Source organism: Amblyraja radiata, chromosome 3 (assembly GCF_010909765.2).
Source record: "Amblyraja radiata isolate CabotCenter1 chromosome 3, sAmbRad1.1.pri, whole genome shotgun sequence".
Classification (NCBI taxonomy): Eukaryota; Metazoa; Chordata; class Chondrichthyes; order Rajiformes; family Rajidae; genus Amblyraja; species Amblyraja radiata.
Genome location: NC_045958.1, coordinates 60,442,196 through 60,467,088, shown reverse-complemented (window position 1 = coordinate 60,467,088; position 24,893 = coordinate 60,442,196). Strand labels below are relative to the sequence as shown.

Genomic DNA, 24,893 nt, shown 5'->3' with positions numbered 1-24,893 from the left:
ATGAGATGGATCTGATACAAGTATTTATAATTATAGAAAGGGAGAAACTGATCCCATTGATGGAAAGGTCAGCATAAAACATAGACTGGTACAGCACAAGAACACATCCCATGGCCCACAATGTCTGTGCGGAATATGAAGCCAAAACCATCTCTTATCTAACCCTGCACATAATCCATATCGCTCCATTCCCAGCATATCCATGTTGCCTATCCAAAATTTTTTTAAATCCCACTATTGTATCTGCATCAACTTCCACTCCCTGTGCACATTTCAGGCACTCATCGCCCTTGGTGGAAAATAATTTCCCCAGCACATCTCCTTTCAGGGACTTATGGATTTGAATCCTAAGATCCCTCTACACTGTATATTAATGCTGCTCAAGATCATGCCATAAATTGTATATTTTCCCTTTGCATTTGACCTCCCAAAATGCAACACCTCACACTTACTCAGATTCAACTCCACCTGTCATTTCTCTGTCCTTTTCTGTAGCTGATCTACAGTATATCCTACTGTATACATTGACCGCCTCCCTCACAGTCCACAACCACAGCAATCTTGGTGTCATCTGCAAACTTACTAACCAATCTGTCTGTTTACTTCCAAGTCATTGGTTACAGACCTCCAGTCTGAATATTGTCTTTCCACCACAACCCTCTGTCTTCTATCAGTAAGCCAGTTCTGAATCCATACGACAAAGTCACTGTTAAGGGCCTGTCCCATCAGCGTGTCCAAACGTGGTCGCTTGAGGCGTACGGCCTCGCGGGGCCGGTCCCACTTCGAGGCGTATGGAGTTGTGCGGGGCTGGTCCCGACATGGCTCCAAAAATCTTGCACTGTTCGAATATTCCGCACGTCAACAGCCTGTCGGCCCGCAGCCGCATTGAGGCCGTATGCAACGTCTCGACGGGTGTACACAGCGTCTCGACGCCGTACGCAGCGTCTTGACGTCGTACGCAGTATCTTGACGGCGTACGCCTAGCGCGTGGCGTTGCGCGATGACGTCACCGCCTGGCATGCTGTTGTGCGATGACGTCACGGCCCGACGCCGTGTGACGTCCAAATTCAGTCGGCCCGCCTCCTGCCCAGCTGATCGGTAAGTTTGACGTAAATTATGTCACGCGCGAACTTTGCGCGAACTTTGCCGCGTACTTGCCGCGAACTTAGCGTGAACTCAGCGCGAACTCCTCTTCCGTTTGGTCGCGCTAGACGCATGCAATCGCGTGCAATCGCGTGCAATCGCATGCTGGTGGGACAGGCCCTTTAATCTGCATTTTAATCTTCTGGAACTACCATGGGGGACTTTATCAAATGTCTCACTAAAATCTACGTAGACAACATCTACCACCCTACCCCCCATCGATCACCTTCATCTCCTCAAAAAACTTGATGATGTTAGAAAGAGAGTTAGTAAGTCAAGTAATAGAAGGCAGAGCATGAAAGTTATTGGGAGAAGAACCAAAATTGACACAAATAAAACCTTTTTTTGCATGAATTGTCAGAATGTGGAATGGTTGCTGATTGTGGCACAATCTGATTCCATGGGGGTTGGATGAGTACTTGCAGGATATGAGGAGAAGGCAGGGGTCATTGGATTGCTATTACTCAGAGCTAGCATGGATTTGATGGGCTGAGTAGTCTCCCTCCATACTACAACTTCCCTGTCATTATAAGTGGTGATTTTGCAGTAAAATGCTGATAGTTATAAAGCATAACAGCAATTGCAATGAAATGATGGTATAATTCTATTTAGAAACAAGGAACTGCAGCTGGTGGTTTATAAACGAAAGGCACAAAGTGCTGGAGTAACTTGGCGGGTCTTGCAGCATTTTTGAGGACCATGGATAGGTGATGTTTGGGGTAGGGACACTTCTTCACCCTAATGCCAGGAAATGTCACCTATCCATGTTCTCCAGAGATGCTGCTTGACCCACTGAGTTACTCCAGCACTTTGTGTAAATTCTATTTACATTGGCTCCCAGTCTTGAGTTTCAGTTTCTCAGTTTTATGAACAAATGGTTCTGGGGCTTCATCCCTCCCTAACTTGGTAACTATGCTTCAACACGGATAACTATTTGTAATGACCCACTTCTACACTCATGGGCATCACTGATTATAATGACTACTATGCTTCCAATTGCTCTGCAATTCCCTCTCTTCTTCTTCTTGTCGTGTTGCTACAATTTTCCCAGCCACTGCATAACGCAAGCTCTGGCACATGGGTTGAAGACCTTGAGATCTCCTGTTTTGCAGGGCTCTGGGAGAAGGGGGCAGGTAAGTAAGTGCTCCATAGTTTGGGTTGCCTCTCCGCAGTCACATTCGGCTGGTTCATTGTTGTTGTACCCCCACTTCTGCATGAGGCTTTTGCACCGTCCGACCCATGTTCTGAGGCGATTGAGGCAGAGCCAGACTGGCCATGTCTCTTTCACTCCCAATGGAAGGGACTCCTCAGGGTAGAGTGTCAGTGTGTGGGGTTTTGATTGTAGGTGTGTCACACAAGCATCTATCCTACAGGTGCAGGGGTTATTATTCAGGGGTTGAACTGCATGTGGGAAGCTATTTCTGGATTTTCACCTCTTTGCTGCCTGGACATGTTGGAAGAGTGGGTGACGAGGGTCATCCTCCTGCTTGGTGCCTTCCACTTTTGAGGATACTGCTCTTCTGATTAGAGGGGGTGCAATCAGCAGGTACAGGTCATCAACTCGTGTGGGTTTGAAGCAACCAGAGATGGTTCTGCACGCTGCATTTAGCACCGGATCCAACTTCTTGGCGTGTGAAGAACGTCCCCAGACAGGGCAGGCATATTAGGCTGCTGAATAGCATAGTGCAAGGGCAGTACCCCGGATATTCCTGCACTCCGAGAAACGGAGTCGTTCCTCGACAAGTCCTACAGTAAGATTGTTACACCTAAGGTACTGGAAGAGAGAAGGTGGGAGACAGTGAGAAAGGGAGGGAAGCATGGAATGCCAACTTCCCCGGGTGTTGTACCTCTTGTGAACAGGTTCACCCACTTAGAAGCTGTCGGGACAGAAGACGTGTTTACACTGAGCGGCGGACTGGCTTGCGATGCGAATAGGGCTGTTGAGCCAAAACCAAAAAGGCCTAAGGCAGGCAACGCCATTGTAGTGGGAGACTCCATTGTGAGAGGTACGGACAGGGGTTTCTGCGGCAACAGACGGGATGCGAGGATGGTGTGCTGCCTTCCTGGTGCCAGGATCCAGGATGTCACGGACAGAGTGCAGAAAATCCTCAAGGGCAAAGGTGAACATCCGGAAGTGGTAGTGCATGTCGGCACAAACGATGTCGGAAAGAAGGAGATGAATATTCTGCAGCGTGACTTTAGAGAGCTCGGAAAAATGCTGAAAAGCAGGACCTCCAGGATTGTTATCTCCGGTTTGCTTCCAATTCCTTGTGCTGGCGAGAGCAGGAACAGGGAGATACGGGACCTGAACGTGTGGCTGAGGAACTGGTGCACGGGGCAGGGATTTAGATTCTTAGATCACTGGGATCTGTTTTGGGGTAAGGGGGAACTGTACAAAAGGGACGGATTGCATCTTAACAGGTGTGGGACCAGCATTCTGGCAGGCAGGTTTGCCACTGCTACACGGGTGGTTTTAAACTGAATAAGGGGGGTGGGGTGTCGAATGGGATAGTGGAGGATGGAATTAGGCAAGGCAAGGCAAGGCAACTTTATTTATATAGCACATTTCATACACGAGGCAGACTCAAAGTGCTTCACATAAAAACATGTCATACAATAAATGAAATAATAAAATGAAATAAAATAGAAGAACTAAAAGAAAAGAAAAGCAAAATTAAAAATGCATTATAAAAAGTGCAAAAGTTAAAAGTGCAATGTAGTTAAGATTTAGCTGAAAGCTAAAGTAAACATAAAAGTTTTCAGTCTTGTTTTAAAAGTGGTCAAAGTTGAGGCAAGTCTTAAATCTTCAGGAAGTTTATTCCAGCTATTTGTTGCATAGTAACTAAATCCTGCTTTCCCATGTTTTGTATTTACTCTGGGAATCACTAGCAGATTGGTTTCAGAAGTTCTTAGCGGTCTAGAAGGCTTATATAGTGGAAGCATGTCAGTGATATACTTTGGCCCTAAACCATGTAGTGATTTATAGGTGAGCAGCAGGATTTTAAAATCAATTCTCTGACATACAGGGAGCCAATGTAAGGATTTAAGAATTGGTGTAATATGCTCAAATTTTTTGGTCTTTGTTAGAACTCTAGCAACAGCGTTCTGAACAAGCTGTAGCTGCCTGACAGTTTTTTTTGGAAGACCTGCAAGGAGACCATTGCAATAATCTAGCCTACTATTAATAAAGGCATGTACAAGTTTTTCTAAATCTTGAGCTGACATGAGTCCTCTTAATCTTGCTATGTTTTTGAGGTGATAGTAGGCCGATTTTGTTACTGATTTGATGTGACTGTCGAAATTTAAATCTGAATCCATAATGACCCCAAGATTTCTGGCTTTGTTTGAAGTTTTCAGGGACAGAGAGTGAAGGTGTTGGGTTACTTTAAGCCTTTCTTTTTTAGCACCAAAAACAATTATCTCCGTTTTGTCCTTATTTAGTTGGAGAAAATTTTGGCACATCCAGTCTTTGACTTGCTCAATGCACTGGCACAACAGATCTATGGGGCGATAGTCATTTGGTGATAGCGCTACATAGATTTGAGTGTCATCGGCATAGCAGTGGTGGTCAATATTATTATATCGCATGATTTGCCCTAGTGGGAGCATGTAGATGTTGAATAAAGAGGGCCCTAAGATCGAACCTTGCGGTACTCCACACGTCACGTTGGTTGGTTCTGATACAAAGTCGCCAATGGAAACAAAATAGTTCCTATCTTGTAAATATGACCTTAAATATGAATTAAAGGGAAAGGGTTTCTTAAATGTGTGAGCGTAGAGACAGAGGGGTGTAAAATGAGGGTAGAAGCAACAGGTAGCAAGGTGAAAAGTAAAAGTGGCAGGCCGACAAATCCAGGGCAAAAATCAAAAAGGGCCACTTTTCAGCATACTAGTATAAGGGGTAAGAGTGTTGTAAAAACAAGCCTGAAGGCTTTGTGTCTCAATGCAAGGAGCATTCGTAATAAGGTGGATGAGTTGAATGTGCAGATAGCTATTAATGACTATGATATAGTTGGGATCACGGAGACATGGCTCCAGGGTGACCAAAGCTGGGAGCTAAACATCCAGGGATATTCAATATTCAGGAGGGATAGACAGAAAGGGAAAGGAGGTGGGGTAGCGTTGCTGGTTAGAGAGCAGATTAACGCAATAGAAAGGAAGGACATTAGCTTTGAGGATGTGGAATCGATATGGGTAGAGCTGCGAAACACTAAGGGGCAGAAAACGCTAGTGGGAGTTGTGTACAGGCCACCTAACAGTAGTAGTGGAGTTGGGGATGGCATCAAACAGGAAATTAGAAATGCGTGCAACAAAGGTAAAACAGTTATAATGGGTGACTTCAAACTACATATAGATTGGGTGAATCAAATTGGCAAGGGTGCTGAGGAAGTGGATTTCTTGGAATGTATGCGGGATAGTTTTCTAAACCAACATGTAGAGGAACCAACGAGAGAGCAGGCTATTCTAGACTGGGTATTGAGTAATGAGGAAGGGTTAGTTAGCAGTCTTGTTGTGCGTGGCCCCTTGGGCAAGAGTGACCATAATATGGTTGAGTTCTTCATTAGGATGGAGAGTGACATCGTTAATTCAGAAACAAGGGTCCTGAACTTAAAGAAAGGTAACTTTGAGGGTATGAGACGTGAATTGGCCAAGATAGACTGGCGATTGATTCTTAATGGGTTGACGGTGGATATGCAATGGAAGGCATTTAAAGACTGCATGGATGAACTACAACAATTGTTCATCCCAGTTTGGCAAAAAAATAAATCAGGGAAGGTAGTGCATCCATGGATAACAAGGGAAATCCGGGATAGTATCAAAACAAAAGATGAAGCGTACAAATTAGCCAGAAAAAGCAGCCTACCAGAGGACTGGGAGAAATTCAGAGACCAGCAGAGGAGGACAAAGGGCTTAATTAGGAAAGGGAAAATAGATTATGAAAGAAAACTGGCAGGGAACATAAAAACTGACTGCAAAAGCTTTTATAGATATGTGAAGAGAAAAAGATTAGTTTAAACAAATGTTGGTCCCTTGCAGTCAGAAACGGGTGAATTGATCATGGGGAACAAGGACATGGCAGACCAATTGAATAACTACTTTGGTTCTGTCTTCACTAAGGAAGACATAAATAATCTGCCCGGAATAGCAGGGGACCGGGGGTCAAATGAGATGGAGGAACTGAGTGAAATCCAGGTTAGCCGGGAAATGGTGTTAGGTAAATTGAATGGATTAAATGCTGATAAATCCCCAGGGCCAGATAGGCTGCATCCCAGAGTACTTAAGGAAGTAGCCCCAGAAATAGTGGATGCATTAGTGATAATTTTTCAAAACTCTTTAGATTCTGGAGTAGTTCCTGAGGATTGGAGGGTAGCTAATGTAACACCACTTTTTAAAAAGAGAGGGAGAGAGAAAACGGGGAATTACAGACCAGTTAGTCTAACGTCGGTAGTGGGGAAACTGCTAGAATCAGTTATTAAAGATGGGATAGCAGCACATTTGGAAAGTGGTGAAATCATTGGACAAAGTCAGCATGGATTTATGAAGGGTAAATCATGTCTGACGAATCTTATAGAATTTTTCGAGGATGTAACTAGTAGAGTGGATAAGGGAGAACCAGTGGATGTGTTATATCTGGACTTTCAGAAGGCTTTCGACAAGGTCCCACATAAGAGATTAGTATACAAACTTAAAGCACATGGTATTGGGGGTTCAGTATTGATGTGGAAAGAGAACTGGCTGGCAGACAGGAAGCAAAGAGTAGGAGTAAACAGGGCCTTTTCACAATGGCAGGTAGTGACTAGTGGGGTACCGCAAGGCTCAGTTCTGGGACCCCAGCTATTTACGATATATATTAATGATTTGGACGAGGGAATTGAATGCAACATCTCCAAGTTTGCGGATGACACGAAGCTGGGGGGCAGTGTTAGCTGTGAGTAGGATGCTAGGAGGCTGCAAGGTGACTTGGAAAGGCTGGGTGAGTGGGCAAATGCATGGCAGATGCAGTATAATGTGGATAAATGTGAGGTTATCCACTTTGGTGGCAAAAACAGGAAAGTAGACTATTATCTGAATGGTGGCCAATTAAGAAAGGGGGAGATGCAACGAGACCTGGGTGTCATGGTACACCAGTCATTAAAAGTAGGCATGCAGGTGCAGCAGGCAGTGAAGAAGGCAAATGGTATGTTAGCATTCATAGCAAAAGGATTTGAGTATAGGAGCAGGGAGGTTCTACTGCAGTTGTACAGGGTCTTGGTGAGACCACACCTGGAGTATTGCGTACAGTTTTGGTCTCCTAATCTGAGGAAAGACATTCTTGCTATAGAGGGAGTATAGAGAAGGTTCACCAGACTGATTCCTGGGATGTCAGGACTTTCATATGAAGAAAGACTGGATAGACTCGGTTTGTACTCGCTAGAATTTAGAAGATTGAGGGGGGATCTTATAGAAACTTACAAAATTCTTAAGGGGTTGGACAGGCTAGATGCAGGAAGATTGTTCCCGATGTTGTGGAAGTCCAGAACAAGAGGTCACAGTTTAAGGATAAGGGGGAAATCTTTTAGGACCGAGATGAGGAAAACTTTTTTCACACAGAGAGTGGTGAATCTCTGGAATTCTCGCCCGCAGAAGGTAGTTGAGGCCAGTTCATTGGCTATATTTAAGAGGGAGTTAGATGTGGCCCTTGTGGCTAAAGGGATCAGGGGGTATGGAGCGAAGGCAGGTACAGGATACTGAGTTGGATGATCAGCCATGATTATATTGAATGGCGGTGCAGGCTCGAAGGGCCGAATGGCCTACTCCTGCACCTATTTTCTATGTTTCTATGTTTCTATCTGATCCCCATTTAGAGTTGGCCAGCTTGCTCAGGATGTTGTTTCTGGCTCTTATCTTTGCTTTTGTCTTGATAAAGTGGTCTTTATAGCTTAGGGTGCGGTCCACAGTAACTCCTAGGTATGTGGGTTTGGCTGAGTAGGCTAGACTCTTCCCATACCAGTGAACAGTTAATTTGCGGTTCGCATCACGGTTCTTGAGGTGGAAGGCACTAATTTGTGTTTTGTCTTGGTTTGCCCGTAAATAATTTGGGTCATAATATTTGGTAAGGCCGTCTAAAGCTTCAGTGAGGGACTTCTCAAGTTCTGCGTAGGACTGTCAATGAGATGCGATACAAAGGTCATTAGCATACAGGAAGCTCCTGGTGCTTGGATGGGTGGGTTGGTTGTTGGTGTAAATGTTAAAAAGCAGAGGGGCAAGAACACTGCCTTGAGGAAGCCCATTCTTTTGTCTGCGATCACCCCTGAGGTCTACAAAGAAGCGTCTATTCTCCAGCATGTTTTGGATCAGAGCTGTCAGATTTGCATCCTTTGTGATCTTGGATAGCTTTTGCACAGGTTTTGATGGTTGCTGGTCCGTGATGGGGTCCAGGCGATTCAAGATCAGCCTCTCAAATAATTAGTATGTGTGACAGAGTAGGGAGATGGGTTGGTTGGATCTTTTCCAGGCTTCAGTATAGCCTCTATCTTTGCTCGTCTCCACATCTTTGGTAGCTTGTTGGTTCTGAGACAACTGTTGAATAGGTCAAGAAGCCACTGTTTGGCGGCTGGTCCTAAGTGTTTGACTTGTTCACATAGAATGTCATCGTCCAGCTGCTTTGTTGTTCTTCATTACTTTGATGCCAAGGAGGAGTTCACCCATGGTGAAGGGTCTGTTGAGGTTAGTATCCCCTGGTTGATCTTCTGTTGTCTTAGCTCTACCAGGGTGGTGGTCTGGGAATGTTCACAAGGAGCTGATGAGCAACTTGGTCTGCTGTGATCATATCGGGGTTGAGGTTTTGTGTAGTCGTTTCCTAATATCCTTATCGTCTTCCAGGCATTCCTGCTGCCATGTCATGTTTGTAGACTCGATCAGTTCCTGCCACCGCCTGCGTCTCTCGGTTGACACTGCTTCGATAAGTCATTCCCCAGTTATGAGAGTATCATCTCCAAAGGGATTAGCCTGGAAACAGTTGGTGTACTCCCTCTCTGAAACAACCTTTACATTTTACCTTCCTACTTCTAAGGTGCACCTCAAAATGTACCTTGATGCTTTAATTATCTGTCCTGCTATCTCGTTTTGTGGCTCTGCTGCAGCTTTTATTTGCTAACACATTTTATGAAACATCTAGGACAATTTTACCACGATAATGGTGTTCCATAAATGTAAATTATTGTAATATAGTCAGATGATGCCAGGGATTATATCATTAAAATAAAACTTACACTGTAAGGTGCCTATTGTGAGATGATACAGTACTGTAAGAGTGGGATTGTGTAATAAGATGATGCCTTGAGTGTACAGTGAGAGGAGGGTGTGATGGTGATATATGTTGAAATGATAGTGTTACTCAGAAAGGAAATTGTACTTGTGTGAGTTAAGCCTGGTTGTACAATAGAGATTGGTATGACTGAGCAGCAGCGAGATACTGATTTTATTCCAATATAATTTAAGTAAAATGTGAAGAGGGTTTTAATTAAGTCACGGATGTTGGGACAGTAATTTGATAGTGAATGAATAGTAAATTGATCCATGCGACTGTACAATAAAGCTTCGAAAAAAGACACTGATTACTTGGTAACCTTGTATTGGGCATCCATGGACAGGCCGGCAACAGCAGAATGTTAATCCACCACAGTCTGTCGCCTGGTGGCACGGCATATTCCTCACTTGAACGTTGCTATCAAGCGAGACGACTGACACAGGTTCAACGAGGAGTAGGAAGATGCAGGTCATTGCACAGTGTGATGAGAGAAGATAGACGTGCCTATGTAGAGCATTTCACATTATCAGGACATCTCAAAGCACTTTACAACCAATGACCTGCCTTTCATAGACCTTGCTTCATTTTTAGGAACGTAGCTGACAATTTGCACACAGTATGATCCCACAAGCAATAGTAAGATAACTTCACCTAATCTATTTTAACATTTTGTGGTTAGAGGATAAATGTCACCCAAGACAATATGGAGTGAGCTCCTTTCTTCTTCAAAACAGGGAATATTATGTCAGCCCAAGAGGATAGACAAAGTTTCAGGTTAATCTCTCATCTGACACTTCTGACAGGGTGGCACTCCTTCAGTGCAGTGTCAGCTTGGATTATGTGCTCAAATCCTTAATCCTTGTTAGTGATAGGACAATAAAATGATGACTGTATGGTATGATCAAGAAACTGAAAAGCTGAAAGATTCTTTGGATTGATTGATTTTTAGCAAGTTGTTGCTTTCCTTTATTTTATTAAAAGTATTGAAACTGAAGGAAGTGTTCATTGTCGGTGAACTCGGCTTCATCCCTCAAGCTTGATTATCTGTCTGTATCGATTGCCCAATTGATTGTTCTGCCTTTTCTCTTTTCTTGCTCAAGGCATGGCATTGATAACCACGAAAGAAAATCACTGAGAGAAATTCTGCAACTCACCTCATTTATTTTGTTTTGATTTGAGCTATAATCAGTTGATCCAATATGTAGCCTGCAAGAACTATTCTTATCCAGAGAGCAGAGCAGCAGGATAGTTAGTTCTGTACATGGATACTTGCTGTACTATAGGTTCAAAAATGTGTATAGAGGAGGATTACAAACCATAATACGAGGTCAATTATTTTACTTTTATTTCCATTTAAATGAACGGATTGCTCATTTTACAGCTAATCCTGTTATGAGTTGCAGTCCAGACTCTCATTCCCATGGCTGGTATATATCCACTTTACAGTTAATCTTGGAGGCCTTCCTTAGCTGAACATGTTTTTTGCCTTTTATGTCCTGTTACCTTCCGTTCAGACTCGAAGCGTAAACTATATTAGTCTCTTCTGCAATATAATAATTCCCTTCTCTTCTTTTAATCTGGGAGGGTTCTACACTCAAAATATCTTTTTGTTCACTAGCCTTATTAGAGTTGCAGCACAACTCATGTAATATCCCATTGACTCGGTATTTTCAATGTTTTTCTTTAAATTAGTAAACTGATTTAAAAAATGCTGTTCTCATGAGCTGCAGGGCAACACAAATATTGAAACGTTTTCAGTGAAAATATTGTTTGATTACTAAACATTTGCAGTCTATTCCAGGTCAAATATACAATATTTCGGCTGTGTTTAAATCGGTTAGAGTGAGTTAGCAGTTTAGTGATAAATGGTCAAGATGGTGCAAAATTTCATCCCAGTGCCGGGACACTTCATGTACTTCAAATGAATGGTTTAATATCTGCATTAAAAAAAATAGAAAAAGACCAACAGAGTGATCTTCATATAGTAACATTGGAGCATGTTCTCAGTTTATGCTATAATTTGACCTCATGATAACTTAAATCTGCTAAATAAATCACTATCATTCACAACAGAATTGGAAAATTGTAAGTCAGCTTTTCTTTTTAAAGAACATTCTTGAAATAGTACTTGCTCAAAGAAAAGGCCAAGAATAAGGAGCTTGTAGTAAAATTTCTGCAGAGCCTTTATTCTTTTCCACACATCTATCCCAACCTCCCTTTACTTATCAGTAAAACCAGAGAAGCAGCATAAGTGTGAACTTTTTCCTCAGCCCAGCGTCCAATCTCAGTGACCAGTGATCTGCCATGTTGGCTGGCGTGTTTCTCCAGGATATGACCCATATAGGCAGTAATCCCTCCATTGTTGTTCTCTTTAATCACTAGTGGTTCAGTGGTGAAATTATTGGACTGGAATCCAGAGGCCTAATCCTAAAATGTAAACTTGAAGCCCATCATGGCAGTTGGAGAATTTAAATTCACTTAATTAAATAAATGAACATTGGCACAGTGGTAGAGTTACTGCCTTTCAGACCCAGATTTGAACCCAATCACAGGTGCTAACTATATGGAGTTTGTACCTTCTCCCTGTCACTGTGTGGGTTCTTTCCGAGTTCTTCGGTTTCCTCCCACACTCCAAAGATGTACGGGTTTGGTATAAATGTAAACTGTCCCTAGTTTGTGTAAGATAGAGGTAATGTGCGGGGATCACTTGTCGGTGTGGTCTTGGTGGGCTGAAGGGCCTGTTTCCGCGGTGTATCTCTAAACAAAATCTAAATTAAACTAGGAATAAAAAGCTTATGTTGATGCATGGACAATGAAACCAGCAGGTTGATGTAAAATCCTCCATCAGGTTGACTAATGTCTGTTGGGGATGGAAATCTCCCCTTATCTGGTCTGTGCACATCTTCAGGGGCACTCATGAGTTGGCTCCTGATTGCTCAGTTTAGAACGAAGTAGGGATGAACAATACAATCCAGCATTAACAAATTCAACAAACACAATTTCAATGAACAGGTTAAAAAAAAGTTTAAGATATCAAAATATGGAATTGATACTAATTCATAAGAATATTAGCATACCTTCAGCTGGCAGAAATCAATGCCTTGTTGCCTTTAAGAGCTCCTGCTTTGAGTACTAAAATCTTGGTGACCACATGTGAATTTGAGATCTGTATCCCTATCGGTCTGCCTGTATCCCAGGCTTTGGGCAATAATAGATCTTGCAGTGTGATTTATCATATATTCACTGAGGAATCCCTTTGAAATCAAACAAAACACAAATTGTAGAGAAGAAATCCATCTATGTTAAAACCCAATTCATGAGCAGTGCCAATGCAGAACATTGGTCAGAAAATATACATTGGGTATGTGGTACCATTGGGTGTGCTTATATTGGAGCAATTGGAATGGGATCAACAGTTAATGTATGGGATGTTATTTCAACAAACACATAAAGGTGTTGGATTCGATAGCCATATTACACTTCTGTGGATAAACGTCCTTTGGGCCAATATTGGCAACCGAACCGCTGCTGCTTGTTTTGCACCACCATTAAAACTAACACCTCTTCCCTGTCATCTACTGACTTTCCGCCTTGGAGTGTAGAACATGTAACAAACCATTCCACACAATTCATCACCAGGGTGCATCAATTTGTATTTTCAGTTTCGATCATTTGCTTCCAAAACATTTTGATACATAACTGTGTGGAAAATGCAGAATATAGTATCGACTTGGTTTTAAAATGGATTGTTGGACCGAGTTGCCAGGACAATCTGCAAAGCTGCAGTAACAATCACTTATTGTGCAAACATTTTGTGCACCGACCATGAGCTGCTTGTTTGCTATCACCAATGGCCTCTGCCTTCAGTTTCATTTAAACTTAAAGTCATCCACCTGCATTGGGTTTAATTGAACTCCTCCTCCCAGCTGTAGCATGAGACAAATGCCTTGTTAAGAACCAATTATTGAATGATATAATTGAAAATCCAATTTTATATTATCAGGTTAATCTATACGTCTTTCTACAAGATATGTCTTTTTGCCGATCTCTTATCATTGTTATTTGTCATGTGTGTCAATCCACTAATTTTATATTTTTGTGTATCTATATCCATTGATCTATTTTCTTTATCTACAATTAATTCCATTAATGATTTATATGTACATTTACCTCCTTTATATTTCTGTTGTTGAGTACATATTCTCGACCTAATGTGTATATCCTTTAGTTTGCGTCTTGTACTGTGAGAGGCAAGCCGCTTTATCTGATTCTCCATTTATGCCTGCGTGCCTCAGCGCTCTGAGCTGTCCTCTTCTGGTATCATTATCCCCATCCAATTAGTTAAATGTGTAAGTTTAGTACCTTTCAGTGTACGTGTATCACATAACGATGATGTGTGTAGGGGTAAAATATATTTCCAATGTTAATACTTTTATATTTTATATTTATTTATCTCTAGCGGTCTGCCTGACAAAACAGTTTATGTTGCTGTTTCATTGATCCATCTAATGTATTCCTTCATTACACATTTGTCAGATATTTACCATCTCCTTGCCTATAATCTTCTGAACAGTTGGGACTTTTCAAATGCATTGTCCATATACTTATTTGCTATAATTCCTGGGTTTGTATCATCTGTCCATATTTCTCAGGATTAATGTTAGAATATGGGCAGCGGTTATCATCTGACTAGGACTTTATCTGCCAGCTAATACCATCTTTGAATCTTGTTGAATGAGAGGTAGATTTATTTAGTAAGGTAGAAATCTAACCCTTGCACCAGAGCATTCAGAATGGCGTGCAGGAGGAAGGTCTGTCCCATATTTACCTTCAGCAGACTATTAAACAACATGAGGCTATTAATTTGGTTTCTGACTCTTCACTAAAACCATAAAATCACACAGTTGTCAAATGGAGTTCATTTTAATTTCTTTTCAATCACAGTAAATTATTCAGGTAATAAATCAGCTGGGCCAGTCATCCCTGTGTAATAGAAACCCTAATTTCTGGCTAATTACCCAGCCCATTGCTGCCAAAAGATCAATACCTAAACAAAATGAAAAGGCCTGGAAATCCAGAGTGGGTGTTGGGGCAGCTCGGCTCCAGTGGAGTGATGAAAGCAGGCACGATTTACCATGTTTGCGTTCAGAGGGCACGCGGAATCTTTAGCCCAGCGCTGGTCACGGATGAGGAAAGTTGTCCTCAACACAAAACACCTTCCTAAGGATTGTAATTGATTACATTCCTGCAGCAATCAAATCTAATTCAACATTTCAAAATCCCTTTGAGATGTGAAAGGTAATCTCTTCAAGTCTAAAAACACTTAAAAAATAATTTATTTTAATACAAAATTAAATTGTGGTAAGGGCACATTGTCAACTCTGCACAATCCTGGTGTTTAGGCTATTTGAGAGTAGACAAGCTGATCATTGTTCTCAGATTCTTCAGAAAGTCAAAGATGGGTGCTGTACATCTGTGGCATTATAAAGCATTCCGTGGTAAGGAAATAAAGTAACTGATTTATCGTCTCCTGCAGAAATTAAGTACATCCATTTTCAAAGAGCTTTCCCTCTCATACACAAAGGTTTTTCAGGGGGAATAATCAGATTTCTGTTCGGAACATAGATGTGTGGCTATTTCATCAACAAAATATACACGACGTGCCCTGATGTCTGGTAGTGGCAATATATTTTCAAGTAGCTTGTAGACCTCCTTGGAGTCTGGAAATAAAGAGGTTGTTGTAGTGGGGGTGGTGCTGCACGGGTACACATTTCTCCCTGACAAGCGGCTGGGGGTGTTAGTTTATCACAGGTAGGCCCCTTTCAAAAAGCAATTATTGCAGAAATGACAGACTCATCATGCATATGATTGCAACCTAAAGCTGACCTCTTCAGGACTCGGGACAGCTACCAGCAAGGTGAGAACGATGGGGAATGTTAACAGCTCCTGCTCTGGATTTTTATTTGGAAGTGCACCCAAAGTCATTTGTAACTCCTTTATTACATCAGAAAATGATCCGATTATTAAAATAACTGCACATTTCTAAAGCCTCAATTGAGATTCTCTGCATTCCATACAGTACAGAATTTTAAAACGTTATGCTTCAAATTTGTATTTCATATTTATTCTGATAGATTGATTAATACTAGGAGATAAAACCTGAAGGTTGTAGCTTGTGATGTTGAATTCAGTTGAAAACTGGGTTACATGTCTTCAGAGTTATAGCCCTATTTCCCAATGAAATAATTTCTACAAGGGCAGCTCCTATTACTGCGAGGAGAACACAGGCATTGCGATTTATTATTATTTATGGTCCTACGACTAGTTTATGTGCAACCATGTTTGGTGTGTGAGATGCAAATGTCATTATGCAAATGACATTGAATGTCCTTACTGAGGCTAAATAATTTTTGTGTTGGACGATTAAACCTCATCTGTTATTGGTATGGGCTGCAGTGGGCTATTAAACAGTCCCAGCAGTATTTACTCCCAGTAATAGGAAAATGGGAACGGAAAAGGCAAAACAATTGCTGCAACTAGACTGTGATTGTCCTGTGGAAATTCATCTTACAAAGAGGTGCAGATAGCCATCTTGTAAAGCAGTGAGAGGTAAATAAGAGGGAATATATTCCTTTGCCGAGGCCCATTTGAATCAGTTTACAAGAAATTTGCTCAGTTTTATCAGAAATAAATTGGCAAGATTTCAAAGGGGATTGGAAACCAATAAACTCCAGGATAAGTTGCACGTCATCCCTTACGCAGCTGGGGAGTCACATTTGTATCAATGTTGATAGCTTATGAATTCCAAAATTGACAGAATTTACAGAAAAATGAGGATAATCCATCTTCCTTAGTGGCCTGTCAAAACCTGGTCATACTTCATAATCTTCAATTACCGCTGCTATTTTCAGACATTTACATGTCGGCATTACACAGAGATGGAAATGAGAAAAGAAAGGGAGAAGGCTACAGAAATAAATGCAGCTGTTTATAAAACGGAGAATAAAAGAAGAAATAAATACTGGCTTTGGACTTAGAAGACTTCAGAGAGAGAGAAAGAGAGAGAGAGAGAGAACAAGAAATACTTTTTTTTCTGCTCCATTGCCCTTAAGCAGACAATATATTGGTGTGTGTCCTTTAGTTTCAGCTGATTTCTCTATTGGTTGCCACAGATAAATACCGGAGATTATTATGCTGTGATCTTGACATAAGGGTTATATAGACATACCTCTCGGAGAGTGTATCGTGCAGTTGGACAGTGTGGCAGTAAATCACCTAGCTCACACATCAGGGAGCAGAGATTGGTATAAATTGCACAGGCCAGGGTCAGCCTGCAGTCACCTGTGTGATGAGTTTGGCGGGTACGAAGCCGGCTGCTGATCGAGCTCGGCCACCCTGTGGAATAATCTCTGCCCTGACACCACTGCACACATTTTGTAATCTGCACTAACGAGCTTGATTAATCAGTCAGTGGCTCCAATGAAGTGATTCCAACCCAAGCCTCTACATGGAACAGACGCAAATGCAGAGTTGAGGTTACAGTCAGATCAGCCACGATCATGTTAAATGGTGGAGTCGGGCCAAGTGGCCTGTCTCTGTGATGCTGAGTTACTCCAGCATTTTGTGCCTATCTGCTCCCAACGTGTCTGTTCTCTCCCCAAACCTCTCCCCCTGCCCCTCCAAGGAAGATTCGCTTTGGATTTTCGGCTGAAATTGCAATTATATATTTCTTTAATGAGCTTGTTGTTGAACAATTTTGCTAAGGAGATAAATGGAGGGAGAGGCAATGAATGTTGATGAGTATTCCACCATTTCGTTTGTTGGTTTCTGTGGGCGATGGGTGCAGAGATAGCTCACAAGACGAGGCCAGCGCGCTATTCTTAGGCTGAAGCAAACCAGGTCTTTTGGATTTCACGAAAGAGAGGCCAGATATTAAAGCAAGTCAATCCAAGGAGAGTAGGTTACAGGTGCTCATCAGCAATGGATCCTCAATCTATTTACGGCCTGTACATACAACTGAGCTTTTGGGAGAACGGTGGGGTGGATGGAGGTGGATTTGTTGCTGCTCTGGGTCTGTGGCATCTTCTACTGTGTGGGAATTTAGTTCACAGCAATAGATGAATGGTTGAGTTAAATGCCCTTGGCTTTCCTACATTTTAATCTAAATATATTATAGGGTAGCAGCATTTCAGTCTTGCAAAATAGGGCGATGATTGGTTCTGATGTACAGGACCCCACTGTAACAAGTGGAGGGCGTGTTTCTGATAAGGTTGAGTGTTGCTTCCCATGTGGAAACGTTTCCTTTTGCAATCTGTTCAGCCTGTACCATTCTAATAACTTGTTATTGCTGGATGTGCAGTAGCTCTTCTTTTATCACACTGGAGTATGGGATGCGATCAATAGCTTCCACCCGAGGCAGCCAAAGGACCAGTGATTGCAGAGGGTCTAGAGGTTCACCAGAATGCTGTCTGGATTAGAGGGTATTAGCTGCAAGGAGAGGTGGGACAAACTTGGATTGTTTTCTCTGGAATTAGGAATAAGTTTAAAATAAGGGGTAAGCCATTTAGAACGGAAATGAGGAAACACTTTTTCACACAGAGAGTTGTGAGTCTGTGGAATTCTCTGCCTTAGAGGGCGGTGGAGGCCGGTTCTCTGGATACTTTCAAGAAAGAGCTAGATAGGGCTCTTGAAGATAGCGGAATCAGGGTATATAGGGAGAAGGCAGGAACGGGGTACTGATTGTGGATGATCAGCCGTGATCACATTGAATAACAATGCTGGCTCGAAGGGCCAAATGGCCTTCTCCTGCACATATTGCCTATTGCCTATTGCCTATTGCATGCCGGACGTTGAGGGGAGGCTTGATAGAAGTTTATAAAATTATGAGATGCATAGAGAGGGTAGACAGTCAGAATCTTTTTAACAGGTCGAAGCCTAGTTTTAAGGTGAGGGAGGCAAGTTTAAAGGAGATGTGTGCGGTAAGATTTTTAGATAGAGGGTGATGGGTGCCTGGGACACCCAATGCCAGGGATGGTGGTTGAAGCAGATACGATAGTGGTGTTTAAGAGGCTTTTAGATAGGCGCGTGCTAGGGATAGAAGGATATGGATCATGTGCAGACAGATGAGATTAGTTTATCATGGCATCAATTTCAGCACAGGCATTGTGGACCAAAAGGCATGTTCAAACACTGTACTGTTCTACATTATTTGTGCAAATAGATGCATAGACCCCAGAATTTCAATAACCAGCCCTGTTTCCCCCCGGATTGATTTAAACAATTGAAGACAGCAAAGATAAAGTTGAGGTAAACATTTCAATGATTTTTAAAAGTGAAACTAGTGGTGGCGCAGGGGTGATTTGACATGTGACTCCGGCTGATCATAATTTGACAATAGCTTCTTGAGGCTTCACTTGAATGTGGAGATGTTTGACATGAAAATCTAAGCTTTGTCCCCAGAGGCCCTTCCACTGTGAGCTACAAGCAGGAGTTAGCACGAAGGGACGTGCCAGAAACACTTATATGAAAATGTGTATAAAATATTTAGATATCTGATTTGAACAAGAATGAAGTATAGGTTCTTGCTTTAAATCTACAGGCTCCCATTAATTTTATAACAAGAGAAATCAATTGTTTGTTGCATTTGATGAGAATTTCCATTATGAACAACCTTACTCATTATGCAGCTATTTTAGCCACTGCCATTAATTTATTGGCATAATGTTTTCTGGAATTTGTTGTGTAAATCACTTATTGAACATAACTAGCAGATCAAAATCCTGTCAGAACATAACCTGTAAGTATAAACAGTGAAACAAATTTAGAATGGTTTGTTAGAAATGGGTTAGTTGTGAACATTGCCTTCTAGCTGATAATATGTAAGAGCAGATTTATTATGTCGGAAGGAACTGCAGATGCTGGTTTAAACCAAAGATAGACACAAAATGCTGGAGTCATTCAGCGGGACAGGCAGCATCTCTGGAGAGAAGGAATGGGTGACATTTATTATCAGTTTCAGAATGTGACCTTTGGTTTATTTTGTAATCATGAACAGTAAAGATCAAACGGTACGCTGCAAAAGATTACCTCTAGTTGGAGAAATTGCAAATGATTCGCTAATGATTTGCTATCTCCTGCGTACAATGTTGTTATGCTGCTGCTGCTGCTGCAAGGAAGAATTACATTGTTCCGTTTCGGGACATATGATAATAAAACATTCTTGACTCTCTTGGTTTAATCTGGTTACTACTGACCAATGAGTTACAGATTCACAGCTGGGGAATTTAAATTCAATAGAATAATTTTGCTTTGCCCTGCTTTAACTTGGGGACAAACATTGAATGTGATGTTGTGTGAGAATGGGCTCCAAACATTTGCTTCTACTTCTTCCTGCAATGGGCTACAAGCTGAATTCCTCAGAAGCCTTTTGGTGCCTGTTCTTCATTGTTCCTGAAGAGGGCGCTGAGATGTAAATTATATGCAAATAACTCTTGGAGCCTTCAGCAACCTCCTTTGATATCAGTGTTCAGCACTCAAGCACCCTTTGGTAACCCCAGAATCCTGTAGAATTGGCCTTTAACACCTCAAGATCCCATTTAAAATATTTACACTGCATTCTTCATATTTCGAGATCCCATTCAGGATTGCTGCACTCTGATCTACTTTAATCTCTTTGGGCAGAATGCAAGATCTTTGCAGCTTGTCCCACTTTGATAGTTCCAGATCCTGTCAAAATCTTTGGGCTCGTTCCTCCTTTAATATCTCCAGATCCTACTCAGGATCACTACATTTATTCCATGAAATTATTTTCCATTAGTGAAAGGGTAGGATGTGATCAGCACTAGTGGCAGGGTAAAATGGAGGTGTACAAGGGGGAAGCCTTCAGGCAGCTGAAATATTTTGTCACTTTTGCAGAATGTGCATCCCATGCTCCTCATCCAACTCCATGCCATCGCAGTTGTTCAGCTCCTCCTATGCCTACTTGTTCAAACCTCTGCATCTTTTAACCTTTTCCTCCAAGGCAAAGCTTTGGAGGATCAGAAGTGTCTTGAACACAGTTACCAGTCCTTACAATGATAAAGCAGCACGCATGACGAAGGTGGTGAATACGTTTTTTAATTGAAGAGGTTCATTGTGCAGTTCAAGGCTTCTAACACAAACAGGTTCATTTTAAATCAACCATTTTTATTAGAAAATTTCCAGATAATGATACTGACAATTAAGTTTATACATCTCTGGATTAGTCCAAATGGGGGCATTAAGATCAGTTGTTGGCACCACTCTTGAGGATTAATGTCAAGGCTCTGGAGTGTGAATGATGTAGATGTATGTGGGTGATACCAGTGATGAGGGATTTCAGTGATGGGGAGAAATTAGAGAACTGAGGTTATTCTCCTTAGAACAGGGAATGCTAATAGAGGTATTACAAATCATGGAAGGCAAGTAGGAAGAGATGTTTTCTCTGTCAAGTGGGCCAGAAATCCAAGGTCATAGGTTTAAAATAATTGGTAAAAGCACTGAAGGGGAAATTTCATCGCATCTAGGGTTGTTATGGTCTGGAACATATTACATAAGTGGGTCGTGGAAACATATTCAATGGAATGTTTTAAAGGTAATTAAACATCATCTTAGAAATGATTGAATTGCAAGATTATAGGATATTAACCATAGGTGGGAACAAAATTGCCCAGCTCTTTCAAAGAGGGTGTGATTGACTAAGTTATAAACAATAGGTGCAGGAGTAGGCCATTCGGCCCTTTGAGCCAGCACCGCCATTCAATGTGATCATGGCTGATCATCCCTAATCAGTACCCCGTTCCTGCCTTCTCCCCATATCCCCTGACTCCGCTATCTTTAAGAGCCCTATCTAGCTCTCTCTTGAAAGTATCCAGAGAACTGGCCTCCACTGCCCTCTGAGGCAGAGAATTCCACAGACTCATAACTCTCTGTGTGAAAAAGTGTTTCCTTGTCTCCGCTCTAATTCACGACCTCTGCCGAGTTTGCCCTTGACTCGTACTTGAGGCATGGTCGTCACGAGGTCGTAGGTAGGTCGTGATGCTAGTCATAGGTACTCGTGGCATCAAGTAGGTCGGGGCGTTTTTCTAGCATGATGAAAAATGTTCATAAGTAAAAATGGTCATGAATTAGGTAATGAAAGATGGACAGGCACTTTATTCTTAAACTGTGGTTCTGGACTCCCCCAACATCGGGAACATGTTTCCTGCCTCTAGCATGTCCAAACCCTTAATAATCTTATATGTTTCAATAAGGTTCCCTCACATCCTTCTAAACTCCAGAGTATACAAGCCCAGCCACTCCATTCTCTCAGCATATGACAGAAGTTATTGTGTTTACCTGAAGAAAAAAAAATATTGTTTCTCGCCTCACCCTTTAACTGTACCTGTCTCTTTAATAGCACAGGTGGCTTTCAAAATGTCTCATTGATTCCTTTTCTGTCAACATATTGTGGCATCTGCCAGTCCACTTTGAGGGTAAGATCAGGAAAGGAACCTTAGCTCTTTTCTTTTAGTGCAAGTAACAAGTTATTATCTAATTGACCTGTTTTTTTATTTGTCTCCGACATTGTAAGCATATGAGTTAGAACTGATGAAGGGCTGAAATACTCTCTATTCCTATTAATTGCCTTACACCTTGTCATTGGAGGTGTAGAACCAAGCAAAAAAAACATCAGTGCCTGAAAACCAATAAATCAAATTGGCTAATATTTTCCTAACGGCATGAATATTGAATGTTCTAATTTTAGGTAACCACTCCCCCTGTGTTCCTTTCCCACTCCCATCAGTCCATCCAGTTTCTTTCACCCTTTGTTCAGTTTTTCCGTCCTTCTACCACTTGGTTTCATCAGCCTGACACTCATTTTCTATTTATGTGTAGGAAGGAACTGCAGATACTTGTTTAAACCGAAGATAGACTTAAAATGCTGGAGTAACTCAACGGGGCAGGCAGCACCTCTGGGGAGAAGGAAGAAAAAGGGTCTCAACCTGAAACGTCACCCATTCCTTCTCTCCAGAGATGCTGCCTGCCCCGCTGAGTTACTCCAGCATTTTGTGTCCACTTTCTATTTACCTGGATTCCTTCTCCCCTCCTTTCTTATCCTCCTCTCCTATCTGGTTCCATCTGCATATTTTCCAGCTTCTGTCTCTACCCTTCCCACCCCTCTCTCATCTGGCTCCCTGCCTATTTTTCCTTGATCTTTTCTCACATTTCCACCTACAACCTACCAACACTCTCCCTTTCCCTATCTGGATCCATCAGCCCATCATCTACTAGCCCCTGTCTCAATCCTCCCTACATCCTCTTTATACTGACTACCTGCCCTCAACATTATGTCCTGATGCAAGGTCTCAACCTAAAACTTCGACAGTCCCTTTGCCTCCACAGATGCTGTCTGAACTCCTGTATTTTTTCCAATAGTTTTGTTTTGTTCCAGATTCCAGCATCTACAATACCTGCTGTCTCAATTATTTTCCAAAGCTGCCAATCATTAATCACCAACACAATACTTAACAATTTGAACAGATCAACTAAGTAAAAGAATAGTGTAAGAAGGAGCTGCAGATGCTGGTTTACACTGAAGATAGACACAATCTTCATCTTCTATCTTCATCTTTAAGTAAAAGAATTGTCTGCTGACTTATCCATACTTTTAAGGTATCGGCTGAAGGGAGCTCTTCCATTACATTCTCCTGCATTTCCCACATCTTAGCCTATTCACCTAAATCTTTGTTCATGATTCTAGAGAGGCATTTCACACGGTGCATGATCTAAGGCCACTTGGATGGGCTTCTGCCTGATATTAGTTCACAGTCAGGTAAATAGGTATTGTGTATTGATTAAGTATTGATTTATTTTGATTCCGAGATTCCGTTGACTTATGTTGCGCCAGTGACTACACTTATAATTATTTCATGACTGCTAAATGTTTTATGATGGCCGCAGTTTGTGAGGTTTACTATGTGAATACTTTCCCTATGTTCACATCAGGTTGCCTGGGTGTTCACTGACCAAGCTTAGCTGTTTCCTTTTTCCTTCAAACCAGCATGATACAAAAGAGCACAACATGTTCCTCTAGATTACACTGATATTCAATTTCGTAATGCTCAAGTTCATTTTCTGTCATATTCCCAGCAAATATCAAATGTTGTGCGTTTATTTAAGAAGGTCAGCTGGTGAACTACAGGGTGGGGAGCCTTACATTAGTGTTGGTAAAGATATTGGAAAGGATTCTGAGGGACAGGATTTAGTTACATTCGGAAAGACAAGGACTGATTAGCTTTATATGTGAGGAATCATGCCTCACAAATTAGATGGAGTTTTTTGAAGAGGCGATGAATGGATTGACAAGGACAGGATGCTAAGACGTCTACATGGAATGCAGCGTGGGGTTTTACAGTCCCACGTAGTAGGCTGGTTTAGTTGGTTAGCACACGAGGGTGAATTGACAAATTGGATACAAAATTGGCTTAGTAGTAGGAGGCAGAGGATAGCAGTGGTGTGGTAGTGGAAGGTTGTTTCTTGGAGGTTGGAGGCTGAAAACCAGTGGTGTGCCATACAGAATCAGTGCTGGGTATTCTGTTCTTTGTTATTTATTATATATTGTGATAGTTCCCCCTCCCTCAGAAGCCGCTCTGATCCCTATCACTGGCTGACCGTCCAGGAGAGGCCAATCCCCAGCATCATTGGTAGCAGCTGGGTCCAATTAGCTGACATTGGATTGGCCACCTGAACCGCGACGGCCTACTCCCTGTAAAAGCCACGCATTCCAGCCAGAGGAGGAAGTGGGGCACCTTCCTGCTCGCTGTGTTCCCTGTTGCAGGTTTGAGGAAGATTGGGACAAATGTGTGATCACCAATGCCACCATGTGGCTGAGACTGGGCTGCTGGGAAGAATCCCTAGACAGCCATGGCCTCCATTGAAGTTAGTACTGAGGGGTCCGGGAAAGCCTAAGATGCCAGTGCCTCTTCCTGCCCACAGACAACAAGGGACAGTGACTATACAGGGAGTCAAAGACTTGAGCCGCCAGGATAACCCAGATACCACCAGCACTGCCTCGTCAAACTCAAAGCTGAGACGCCAGGATAAGCCTGAAACCGTCAGCACCTCCTCTCTAGACAATGGTGAACTGCAGGGACACACCTGAGATGGTCACGCCGCCTCCTTCAAGACCAGGATTGATCTTCTGTCAAGCCTGAGATTGCCAGCATCACTGTACGTGTGCCCTGGTGACAAGGTACAGGACAGATGATGAGCAGCTGAAACATGGCATAGAAGCTGCAGGGTAGGGAACTGGAAAATGGGCTGGTGCAGGATGGTAACTGATGGTGGACATGCACATGGAGGGCCGAAGGGCCTGTTTCCCTGCTGTATGACTCATGCCTGTCTGACTTGAACTATCTTTCGATGATGGCCAATGTGGCATTAGTCTTACTAATTGCTATTG

General features: G+C 42.2%; 1 protein-coding gene across 3 annotated transcripts in view; it reads left to right on the top strand.

Annotated features, from left to right (window-relative positions):
* Window positions 1–24,893, top strand: part of pax5 (paired box 5) — a 249,624-nt gene that overhangs the window by 125,988 nt on the left and 98,743 nt on the right. The gene's annotated exons all lie outside the window — the stretch shown is intronic.